The 12,814-nt window shown below is 43.1% G+C and overlaps 1 protein-coding gene across 1 annotated transcript in view; it reads right to left on the bottom strand.

The window, feature by feature from the left end:
• The window catches only part of HNF4G (hepatocyte nuclear factor 4 gamma), a 135,399-nt gene extending 127,808 nt beyond the window's left edge, over window positions 1-7,591 (bottom strand). The window contains exon 1 of the mRNA XM_027561224.1: window positions 6,804-7,591. The gene's annotated coding sequence lies outside the window, so the exon portion shown is untranslated. The remainder of the gene's footprint in view (window positions 1-6,803) is intronic.
• Window positions 7,592-12,814: the final 5,223 nt, after the last annotated feature.

The raw sequence follows: 12,814 nt of genomic DNA, 5'->3' as shown, positions 1-12,814 counted from the left end.
TTATTATTCTCAGAGGTCTAACGCTCGAGCCTAAGAGAATCATCATCGAACATGCAACCACAGTGTGTGATGAAGGTGGTAAATATGACAGGGAAAGAACAAGATAGAATTAAATTGGTATATTGGGGCAGGAGGTCAGGAAAGGTGGTATTTAAGCAAAGACCCACAAGAAAGGTGAAAGGTGACTAGAAGGCAGGGAGGGAAATGATGATGACAATGGCGGAGAGTTTTCCAAACAATTGATACAGCACTTTTGAAGGTGCAGAGCATGGTGCCTTTGAGGAAATAGAAGAGATTTCAGCTAAAAACTAAAGTAAGAGATGTCAAGAAAAGAGAGATGAAGCTTGGAGTGGAAATCACAGACCAAGTCACACAGAGTCTAGTGATGTCAACACACTTGGAGTTCATGATAAGGGTATTAGGAAGTGAATGAATGGTTTTAAGTAGAAGAAAGAAGACCATGTCAGACCTGTTTCCTCTATATCATTCTAACTGCTATCATGAGAAATGATTGGAGTTAAGACTAACCAGGAAGGGAGAACAGTTGGTTGCTGCAAAAATTCACATTGAAAATAGTAATGCCTTTGCTAGAGAAACAAATCTTCTAGACAAGAGAACAAACTAGAGAAACAATCTTCTTCCTAAGTACTTGACAATCTGGCTCAAATGGCCAAATGAGGTCTAGTTTTGCCATACAAGCTAGCTTTTAAAATATGGACAATTTTTAGGACTATAATAGTTGAAAAATTACAAATCTATAATGACCATGATCAAATCAAAACTTCCTGTACTATCCTAGAGATTTAAGGTCTGCTTCAATCCTTCCTACTGTCTCATCTTCCTTATTCTACAGTTCTTAAAGTCAACTGAAAGAGCTTCAAAAGATCTCTCAAGTCTACCTTATCCTCTTCATATCTCCTTTCCATTGGGCAATTGAGGAAGTTTCCTACAATTCTCCTGTCTCTTATCTGTGCCTCTGTGATCCAGCCTCCAAAATGTTGCCAATCAATTTTAAAAAAGAAAAAGGAGACAGAAAGCTTTCCTAACTCAACCTACTTATAGACTTTTAATGCTCCCCCTTACCTACAGGACGTAGCTCAAACTTTTGTTATCCACATTCAGGATTGTCAGAATGGCCCAGGGCTCCTTCCCCCAGTTCATTTCTTGCCATTCCACTTATTTCAAATGTAATCTCTGCCCCAAACCCCTTTCTGATTCTTCTCTATTCAGCAAGAGCTAATCGGAAAATCACTTATTCTTCCATGAAATCTCTCTAGGACATTCAAGCTAAATGTATCTTTTGTGTTTCCCTTTTCCATGGTATTTCTATTTACTGTACTAATACAAGAGTTATCACCCTATGTTACAGATGGTTATATGTGTTTGTCTTCCAAGTAGATTATCTGTGTTTAAGAGTGGGGACACTGATTTATTTATGCCCCTATTCCAGGTATCTAGTACAGTGCATATAATTCCATTCCATTTAAATTAAAATACAAACTTTATTTGCAACCTATAGCCATAATATCAGAAACAAGAAAAGCAAAAGCAAAAAAAATAAAATAAAAATACTGGGACAGATTCCATAATCTGACCAAGAACACACACAAAGTACAACACACTATGCAAGCCAAGAGGGATAATAGTCAAAGATTAAAAATATTTTAAAAAATACTAAATTACCAGACCCAGATGGTGGTATCAGTAGATACTTTTAAATGAGATGGTAATTCACTATCTAGATGTCTGTAACAATTTTTCACTATCATCTATAAATGTGATTTTTCTATATTGAAATAGAGTGCAGAGAAAGGGTCAAATGTTCAACAAATAAAATGCTTGACTTAAGTAATACAAGAATTAATCCACATATACTTTAAGAATAAACTGTTATTTTTACTTTAAAACTATTTAAACTGAGGCACAGAAATGTTAAGCAAGCTGGCAAAGGGCAAAACTGAGATTTGCATTAAAGTTTTGATTCCTCAGCCCATGTTCTAACCACTGAACTATATACTCGGGATGTTCCTTGTCTACATTGTTTACCTAAACACTTCATGAATTCAGGGACTATGTCTCTTACTCATCACTGATCTCTGAGGCCTATTAGAAGGGTTGGCCAGGGGTGCAGGGGCCACCATAAAACTCTCGAAGTCTTATGCAATTTGTGTGAGTGCTCAGTCACTGATGTTGTGTCTGACTCTTTGCAACTCCATGGACTGTAGCCCGCCAGGCTTCTCTGTCCATGAAATTTTCCCAGCAGGAATACTGGAGTGGGTTGTCATTTCCTCCTCTGTGGGATCTTCCCAACCCAGGGATTGAACCCACATTTCCTGTGGCTCCTGCATTGACAGGTAGATTCTTTACTGCTAAGCCACCTCGGAAGCCCCTATGTATAATTCCTTTAGAGAGAGGGTCAATAAAAGCGGGTGACACTTATTAACTTATTCACAACAATCAAGTAGCATTGTAGATGAATTATCTCATTCTATCACAACAATAACAGCAATGCAGAATACATGTCAGGTACCTAGTATATTCCAGGCATTGGTCTAAATGTTTACATGTATTATTAACATATATAATCATTATATTAATTTTATGAGACAGATGTTATAGTCACATATACTTCAAAAATGAGGAAACTAGGCTTCAAAGAGGTTAACTTGCCCAAGTGCCCCAGCTTTTGTCCCCCTTTTAGTAAACAGCTGGGCAGGAATAGAAGCATCCCTATGTGACAACAAAGCAGTCTCTCTAGGCTTACATCCCATGAGGTGGTCATCCTCAAAGACCTTCATGTCCCCCACAATGTTAAGAGAATCACAAAAAAAGAAAAAAAATTAATTCCATATGCATTTTCCAAAAGGTCATCTTGATAAAAACCAAAGGTTTTCACAGCAACACAATATCAGAAGCTATGAGCTAATTCTCCCATATAGAGAGCATTCTGTCCCCTTATGTATTAAATACAAGGTAGGAAGTACAAGTATAGCAGAGGATAAGATGGTTGGATGGCATCACTGACTCAGTGGACATGAATTTGAGCAAACTGGGAGATAGTGAAGGACAAGGAAGCCTAGGGTCTCAAAGAATCAGGCATAACTTAGCCACTAAACAATAGGAAGTCCATATCGTAAAGGGAAAGTTTTCCTTAAGGGTTATCCATGATGAATGGGTAAGATAGTTCTGAATTTCAAAGTTACTTATATAAACATGCAAATATGCATACATGGAGCAGGGTTGTTGCTGTTCCTTACAGACTTTTGTGACCTAGAAGTGCTTTCTCCCAGGAATACTTGGTCAAGAACGGGAGACATGGCAAGGCCTGTGGGGTCTGATCAAGGTATCATTCCTCATGTCTGCTTCAGCTGGGCAGTCCTGTGCAGTGAACAATCGAGGACTTCTTGAAGGTGCCAAGGTCACTCCTATGGCTTAGATTCACAGTGCCTGGACTTGAATCCCCAGTTTTATCCTCTGTAGATGTGTGACCTTAGTCAAGTTTTTACATTTCTCTGCCTCATTTTTCCCATCTGAATATGGGGAGAATATTAGTATTAGCTGCATAGATTTGTTTAAAGAATGTAAGAGAATAAATTCATAAGAATGGCTTAGAACAATATGTAACACATATTAAGGATTCAGTAAGTTTCAGCAAAAAACATATGTATTAAGATTCCTAAATAGTTCTCCCAAGTGTAAGAGGAAGCCATATTTGAAGCACTTTATGAGTCTATGTATGAGCTGATTGATACCAATAGGGGAAAATTTCTATGGGGAGAGTAGACAGAGCAATTCTGCAAGGATGTATGTATGTACGTACAATGACGTATCACTGTATACTCAGTTGTTCTGTTTACATGTATAGTTTCCTAAGGATTCCAAACTGCAATATCTCACTTAAAATTATGTTTCATTTCTAGGGATGTGAATCCTCTTACAAAGGTAGCAAACACATAAGTCAAGAGCCACACAATCATAACAGCAACTATTAGGCTCACCAGAGTCACATGTTTGTAACATCAAAATTCTCACTTAGCATGCACCAGTATCTCTAGCCATTCAGTAAACGGATAGTGACGAATAGAGTCAAATAGAGTCTTTTACAAGCTCAAAATAAGAGTGATATTTTAAAAAGTATTTAATTCCTTTTCCACTTTATTACTATATTCTCAAAGCAAAATTCTCAAGCTCTTCAAGTTAGATGTTACAGGGCTGGTTATATAATTTCCAAATATCCAACTCTGTCAATGAGAAATCCACGTTTCAACAATCACACTGGCAACATTTTAAATAGATCATTACTATTCAGTGTTGGCAAGAGTAAGGTAAGGACACTGTGGGTACTTAGGAAGGGTCTTTACAATATCCATCGAATTTAAAGTGAACGTCCCCCTGGAACTGGTAATTCTCTTCTCAGAATAAATCTTCTGTAGTATTCTTGCAGAGACAATGTACACAGATAACCACTGCATCACTCTTTGTAATAGTAAGAAACTGGAAAATCCAAGTGAATATTCTGGGGGATGTTGGTTGGATGGTTACATTAGGCACATATGTTTAAAAAGAAATCTTCACATACTGACAGAGAAATATTTGAGAAATATTAAAAGAAAGCAAATTTCAGAACACTGATAAATGAACTATTATCCAATTATTTGAAATAATGAAAGATTCTTGTGGTTATACATGGGAAGGAATCCCTGAAGGCTCAGAGGTAAAAAATACACCTGTCAATGCAGGAGACCAGGGCTCGATTCCTGGGTTGGGAAGAGCCTCGGGAGAAGGAAATGGCAACCCACTCCAGTATTCTTGCCTGGGAAATCCCATGGACAGAGGAGACTGCGGGCTACAGTCCACAGGGTTGCAAGAGTCGGACACAACTTTGCAACCAAACCACCACTACCATACACATGAAGGAACACAAGTCCAAATCAACAGCAGTTACACGTACGGAATGGAATAGGAAAGGGGGTTCACTTTATATTTTACTATAATTTTCTTGCTGCTTTATAAGCAAGTCATACTTTTAGAATTCAAAGAAAATAACAAGAATTTTCAAAAGAAACAGGGAACGAAAAGTTATTATTTGCATTATTATTTGCAAGTGTAAAAAAAAAAAACTTAGTCATCCCCCAAATTAATTTCTGCTGTCCCATATGCTTAAAATGACAGCTGAAGAATAAAATGCTTATGAGATCTTAATAGACACACTCTAGTTAAAAAGGGCTTCCCTGGTAGCTCAGACGGTAAAGAATCTGCTGGTAATGCAGGAAACCAGGGTTTGATTCTAGAGAAGGGAATGGCAAACCACTCCAGTATTCTTGCCTGGAGAATTCATGGACAGAGGAGCCTGGCCAATTAATGCATGGGTTCACAAAGAGTCAGACATGACTAAGTGACTAACACACACATACCTTTATAAAGCATGATGAGAAACATTCCCTATTTGTAGGCCTATGAATGGAGCTGAGGAGGAATGGGAAGAAGAGAACAGCCTTCCACCTACACTTTTGAAAAGTGAAAAATAAGTAGTTTACCACCACTGGTCACCTTCTTTCTCCACCTTCTCACCCAAATGGTACCAGAGAGGAGCCCAACTCTTCTAGGCCACTGACTTCAAACTCACACTAAATAAATAGATCAGGTGACTTGACTGATAGTACTGAGCACAACAGATGAAAACAGAGGGAAGTGTGCTGAGAGGGTGGGGACAACAAGGTTATTATGAAAAAACTGGTGCTAGCTGGAAGGGAAGAATATTGTACCAATGAAGAGAATATACATATGAAATGAACGGAAAAGCAGGAGAAAGTAACAAAACAAAAGCAGAAAATGTTACTATTTATGAGGTGTTTAGTTTTCAGGACATCCCATGAAGTGGACAGCGCTGTAGTCTGCATTCTCTAGGGCTGCCCTCATAGGAAAGCTGACTGAAGGCAGGTTGCTTGTTGGAGAGGGGTCCTGTAATTGTTTAGAACAAGTCTCAGAAGAGCAGCACATCAGGTATGAAGCCCATTATATTCAATTCGAAGATCTTATCACGTGCTGGGCTATTCCCGTTAGACATGGAATGATTATTGCTTAAACTGTCCATTGTTTAAACAAGCTTCCAAAGGACATTTCTTCCCAAAGGAAGCTAAGGTGATTTAAATTGAATTATGTATTATATAATTCTATATAAAGATTATATATATACATATATGCACATACATGTATAGACAGAAAGAATGACATAGACCTACATTCTTCATATAATCGCCCCAGAGGCATCACCTGAAGATACCTACTCTCAAAATGTGTCTAACAGAGAACTGGTAGAGGCTGAGACGGGAGCAAAGGCCTCGGGTGATGATCTAGGGCCAAACACCTCCCTACAAACCTCCGAGGTCCATAGAATATCCCAAAGCCCTGGCCTGGCCCCAGGCCACAAAAAAAAAAAAAACTCCACCGAAGCCCCCAGAGACCAGGCAACCACGTGACTCGCCGACAGACACCGAAAGTTCCTCTGCCAAACATATCCAACTTTTATTTTCTCCTTTTCCTGAGTGACCGGCTGGCGCATGCCCCCGCTGCCTCACCTCCGGCCCTTTCTTCTTTCCAGCACTTCGGGCTATGGGAGGCCTCGGGGTATCTGCTTTCAAGCTCGACTGGCCTAGGGGGTCCTAAGGCTCAGCCCCTCCCGGGCACGCGTCCCCGGTGCAGCCGCGGGAGGGGAACCGAGCGTCCTTCGCTCCTACCCCGGCCGGAGCTCGGCAGGCTGGGACTCAGCCGCTGGGCTCGTGGGGCGCGGCGGGGAGACTTACCTGCGCGGAGCGGCTCCCGGAGCTCCCGCGTCGCCGTAGCCGCACGGCCGCCGCCGCATGTCCCGACGACAGGTCCCCCCCTACCCGCCCCGGCTGCGGGGGTCCCGGGCCGCACTTTTCCCAGCCTGGGAAGGAGGTTTGCGAGCGCCGAGGTGGAAGATGGGGGTGGGGCGGGGTGATCGGGGAGACGAGGCGTAAGGATGTTGTTTTGTTGTTGTTTTGTTTGTTTGTTTGTTTTTCCGGATCCCTAGCAGAGACTTTAGACCATATGCTGGGAGGGTATTAGCCCGGCTCAATGGCGACAGAACAGCGGCCTGACTCTCACCGTCCGATCGATTTACTAAACAAACTGAAACGTGGGTGGGGATGTTAAACAGTAACCAGCTGCCTCAATGAAAACTGAAAGCTGCGAGGCCGCCACCGCCTCGGCGCGCTCGTTTCCCGGTTCCCAAGGCCCCGGGGCGAGCGGCGGGAGGGCTGGCGAGTCCCGGAGCCCTGCCTGCGTGGACCCGAGCGGCACTCCCCGGGCCTCCCGGAGGCCTCCATCGCGCAAGGCGCACGGCGGCTGGACCATCGGAGCCGGGTTCCCTCTCTCCGCCTCCAGCCTCCTGAGGACCTCCCGGCCTGAGGCCAAGCGCGGCCCCCGGGACCGCCGACACAGTCCCCCTCCCAGCCCCGGGTCACGCCTCGCCCAGGGCGGTGTCAGCCCTGGGCCAGTGACTCTGCACAGGCGGTAGCGCGGAGAAGCCTGCTGACCCGAGAATGCTCCTCTCATTCCGAGCCAATGAGGTCCAGAAAAGGGCCGGAAGTATTATTAAAGGGAATTAAGGAGGTTCCTAGGGACAGCACTGCGGCCGCACCACTAGGGGAAGCCTCATCGATTTCGTTAAACTGCATCTTGGGCCGCTGGGATTAACTTCTGCCCTGCGGCTTGTGACCACCTTGCTCGGCCAGAGTTCTGGGAAGTAGAGGGAACCCGGTTTTCCATTCCCGGTTAACCTCGCCACCTGTGGCTTCGGTCACTTAGTACCTCTTTACAGATGTATCTGATGGAAAACTTCCTTTCTTCCTCCCACACACTAGGAACCGTCACAAACTTGAGACTTGGAGTAGTGATGCCCAGACCCATCCGAGATGCGATGGTCATCCGGATCAGGTTTTTGTTAACCAAGCGATATAGCCAGAAGCAGTGGCTCTTAAAAACATCTCAGCAATTTAACTTCGTGGTTTCAGGAATGAATGACTTCGGGTCAAACAAGTAATTATCTTCATGAGATAAATAGTTACTTAATCCCTAAGGTTTTTCTTTTCCGACCAGGGGGGTGGTGGTTATTTTAAGACTGTAATAACAATGCCATGGAGATCAAAGGGCTAGGTATTTTTTCTTTTTCTTTTTAGATCGGGTTTACTAAACTTTCTGGGTTTCCTCCTTCTGAATCTCTTGCTGAAAGGCTCCTTTAAAAACGAGTAGTTGGTGTTTCACAAATCAGAACAAAGAAGAGAGATCATATACTACTTTCTTTAGGTCTACCTTCTTGAGCAAAACACATTCTTTTGGTCTCATTGCCCACGTGGTCTGCAAACCAGGTCTCCAAAGTGGCCTCCCTCTGTCCAAATCCGCTCCAGGAAACCCTCCGGAGACAGCCCAGGCATGAGAATAACAATTAACTGGCTGTATTTATTATGCAAATATTTCAACGGTGTGTTGTTTAAAGATCATCCATGGTCATTCTCAAAAAATATTTCCACATACTTGGATAATGAGTGTAGGTTGTCTTACTCTTGCCAAAACAGAAATATACAGTTCCCGTAAAAGGCTGAAAAGTCTGAAGTTAGAAACTGTCCATATCTGTTCTCAGAAATTTTGATGCCATTTGACACCTGTAGTTCCCAGCAGAGAAACCAGAGTCTCCGTTTATTTCGCTCCTAACAATCCCTAATGTCAGTGGGTTCGATTTGGGATGATCAATTTCTCATCCCTGTGTAGTAGAATTGCTAATCTACCAGGAAGTGATCATCATATATTCTGTATCAAAAATTATTTTGATACAATATGTAAAACCTTTGCCAGAGAATTTTATTGTCACAAGGATTTTAACTAATAAGAAGGGAAATGACAGTACATTCAAGGAAGTATATAAACTCTTAAGACTTAGTTATTATCTAAAGGAAGTATTGGGGCTTCCCAGGTGGCTTAGTGGTAAAGAATCTGCCTACCAAGGAAGAGAGGAGGGTTCCATCCCTGGGTGGCGAAGATCTCCTGGAGGAGGAAATGACAACCCCCTCTAGTATTCTTGCCTGGAGATTCCTGTGGACAGAGGAGCCTGGCGGGCTACAGTCGAGTCACAAAGAGTTGGAGGTGACTGAGCACGCACAGAGGAAGCATTGCATCTGTTCAACTTAGAAAAATCCCTCAGAGTGTAACACTGCCAGTCCTCTCTCACTCGCAGCAAGTAGGGAGTGGTTTCAGGTAACTAAATAAATAGACAAATAAGTGACTCTGTGAACTAAAGGAAAGTATGAGAGGTTGACTCAGCTACAGCTTTGGCAGTTTTTACTAAATCAACCAATGTCAACTGACCCAGCTTTAGAGCATCACTTACATTGGTCCTGAAACTAATTTATTACGATTCTCCATGGCATGGGTTTATGATGCTGAGAATGAAAAATGTGCTCCATGGAGAGTAGTCTCCCCTGACCGTAGGGGTGGACGGAACAACAGGAGAAGAGATCGGAATAATTTTTTAGGGCAACGTTTTCCGAAAATACAAAGTTCTGTTTCATTAGTCAGTATTTAGGGAGAAATCACACACATATGTGTTTATGCCATATCTGCTTTTAATCTGAAATTAAACACCGCAAAGTGGCGTCATAAAATACTTTGCCTGGCTTTCCTGTTAAATGTCTCTTTTAACCTGGGCTTTTCCTTTTCGCTTTGATCAACTTTTTTATACGATTTGTCCCCCCTTCCCAATGCCACCAAACCGTCTGGATAAAAATTCCGGGTTTTCCCAGGAGCGCTTCTGATACTATGAATGGAAAGCTGTGGCCTCTGGCAGAGCTGTGGGGAGGGCGCGCGCTGGCGCGCGGAACCTGCGGGGAAAAGGTCTTGCAGATCTCAGCTCCTAGAGGCCCTGTTTCCGAGGGCAGCTCCACGCCCTCCGCCTGCACAGAAACCTTCCCCAGACGGGAGGTGTCCACTTCCTGCCCAGGTGCTCCACCTCTGTTGACCCGGTGTCACAGCCGTCGCACCCACATTGGAGCCGGCCACCGCCTGGGAGGGCGCAGTTAGCGGCGACGACCGCCCACCCGCACGCACGCTTCCCCGCCGGGGGTTAAAATTAAAAAGGAAAACTAAAAAACTCGCACAGTTCTCCACCTGCCGATCCTTTCTAGATTGGGCAAAGCTCACAGACCCCTTCTAAGCCACTCAGATGTAAAGGACCGCGGGCGGGATATGGCCACGGGGGTTTCAGGGGCAATTCAAAGCCTGGAGCTGAGCTCAGCGCATCCCCCACCTCAACCTTTGGGGCGAATCAACGGATAAAGCAGCCTCCGCCAGAATTTCAAAAACTCCCTGGACTCCACTGAATGTTTTTTGCATCAGAAGTGAAGGATTCCAGTCACTGGGACTGGCGTGGGGGTCGGGGGTTGGGGAGAAGAGGGTGCTGCCGGTGGAGGTGGGGTGTGTGTGTGTGAGAGAGGAACATTCTAAAGCCATCCTGTCTTGGAGTGTAGGGCCCGGGGCTTTTTCTCCCGCCGCCGCTCACTGCCCTGTAACCCAGTCTCTCTCCGGAAAAGCACAGCCCTTTGGTCCCTAGCGCAGTCCAAAGCGAGGCACTGCCGAAGCTTTAAAGCTGCGAGGCCCCCGACTGTGGGAAAGGGGATGCTAAGCCATTTCATAGCCGCCGACTCTACATAGTAGCTTCAATGAGGTCTGCCCCTCCGGGCTGGAGCAGTAGCGGAGTTTGTCTCCGAATCCCGGGCTTTGGTACCCTCGTCTGTATTTGGTTTGTCGGACTTTTCACCGGGCACTCATCTTTAATGCCTTGAATTTCAAGCGGTAAAACACTCTCCCCTTCCCTAAATCCGCAGAATGGGCAGATTAAACACGGAGGAGGGGGCTGATTAGTGTTCCCCCCAGCCGCAGCATCACCAACACGGTGTAGATCCTAAAAAGCAACCTCCAGACCCTTGCCTGGCTCTTTGGAGAGCTAGGCTCTTAAAAACAGACTTCAGAAAAGCTACTGGCAAGGCCTCCACAGCTAGGCACCCTACTTGCCCACACATTGGCCCACATAAAAATTAGCCTTTCTTTTATGGCCTCATCACAGATGAGCACCTAGAGTAAACCCATGTAAATAAGGCCACAGGGGTGTTTCCATTACCTGTTAATCTAAATGAAAAAACCAACATTTCAGATTAAGTGGCTCTGTGGACACCTCTGGCTGAGACACTGTCAAAAATCGAACATTCACTAATTCTCAATGTCAACCTAGGGTTCCTGTGCCAAAAAAAAAAGTAAAACTGCTAGGCTGGATCTCTTCCCCAGCTCCTCTCTTTGTAGATTTCCTGCGAAGTATTGACTGCCAAGGTCTCTGCATGATTTGCAAACTTTTACAGTCATTTATGGTACATGCAATAAAAAAGAGGTGATATGAACACGCTAGTTCAAGGTGTAATGCAAAGATGTATTCCGTGCCCTTGGCAACTATCTGTGGGACCTATTTGTCTTTGCAGAACACACCCTTCTCTGAAATGAACCCCTCTGGAACAAAGATTGGCCCTTTACATTTCCAGGGCCTTGGCCCCTCCATGGAAAGGCATGTGTTCAAACCAGAAAATTTGATTCTTTCTACTCATTTTAAACCGGGGGGGGGGGGGGGGGGGGGGTAGATTCCAATAAAAACTGGGGGAAAAAAAAAGAAAAAGAATCTTCAAGTTCTCTACTTCCCTACTCTCTCTTATCATAAAGAAGATAGGGAGGGAAAAAAGAAAGAAAGAAAATTGATTGCCAAGTTATAATGTAATCTCCAACTGCCCCTTCCATAACAGGATCCACAGGAACTTCCTTGTTGAGAAAATAAAAGGATTTAGATTATTCAGAGAAAACACACCATTTTAGACTGTAGGTGCCCAAAAGAGAAAAAAATTGTAAATGTTTTTGCAAAAATACATAACCAGTCAAAAACAGATTTGTTGCTGGATTTTAGTTATACAGTTTTCAATAAAGAAAATAAATCTGCAAGCGTTCTGTTCTACTCTGTAACTGTAGATAAAAACATAAAAGCCTTATTAGAAACTCTACACCCTTTTACCAGTTTTACCAGTCCTTTTTTTTTTTTTAAGGCTATGTGTGGGAGATTGAGGAGGGTGAAAGAAAAAGAGACTCATTTCCAAAATGTCCTACTTTGAACCAAATCGGTTTTCTCATCTAGTGTTGCAAATGAGAACAGCTTACACATAGCTTCTGAAAGGTATTCTGAATCCTCTACCTGCCATCTAGTGGACAGAAGATAAAATGCTGATTCTAGACATCCTTAAAAGTTTTAAGGGTCTTTAGCTGTTTTCTTATTTATAAACCAAAACAAGTCTAAGAAGTGAAAAAGAAAATATAACTTTAAAACTTAAAGGAAATAAAGCAAATAGTTGTGTTAGGGATATATAAAATAGCCACTCAATTGTGTTCCATTTCCTTCTGTTTTTAATAATCAGTGGGGTTATCAATCTTAGCTGAGACAATCAATTTATTATTATACTTGCTTTTCTTCTGCATATCCTCTGCACATAGATTTTATGCTGTTTGTCTTCTTTTCAATTAAACTCATTATCAGTTTTTCACCTAGTTGATATTCAAATTTTTTAAAATTCAAAAAGAACTTAATAATATTCCATTTCTATTTGGACTCTTAAAATAGAATATCCACAAAAAGGATTCTCCATTTTGTAAGACACAGTGAAAGAGAGAGAGGAAAGAAAGGGATAAATGAAGGAAGAAAAAAGAGAGAGAA

This window comes from Bos indicus x Bos taurus, chromosome 14, assembly GCF_003369695.1.
Source record: "Bos indicus x Bos taurus breed Angus x Brahman F1 hybrid chromosome 14, Bos_hybrid_MaternalHap_v2.0, whole genome shotgun sequence".
NCBI classification, from domain to species: domain Eukaryota; kingdom Metazoa; phylum Chordata; class Mammalia; order Artiodactyla; family Bovidae; genus Bos; species Bos indicus x Bos taurus.
Note: the sequence above shows the minus strand (reverse complement) of the source record. Positions and strands in the feature narration are given on the sequence as shown.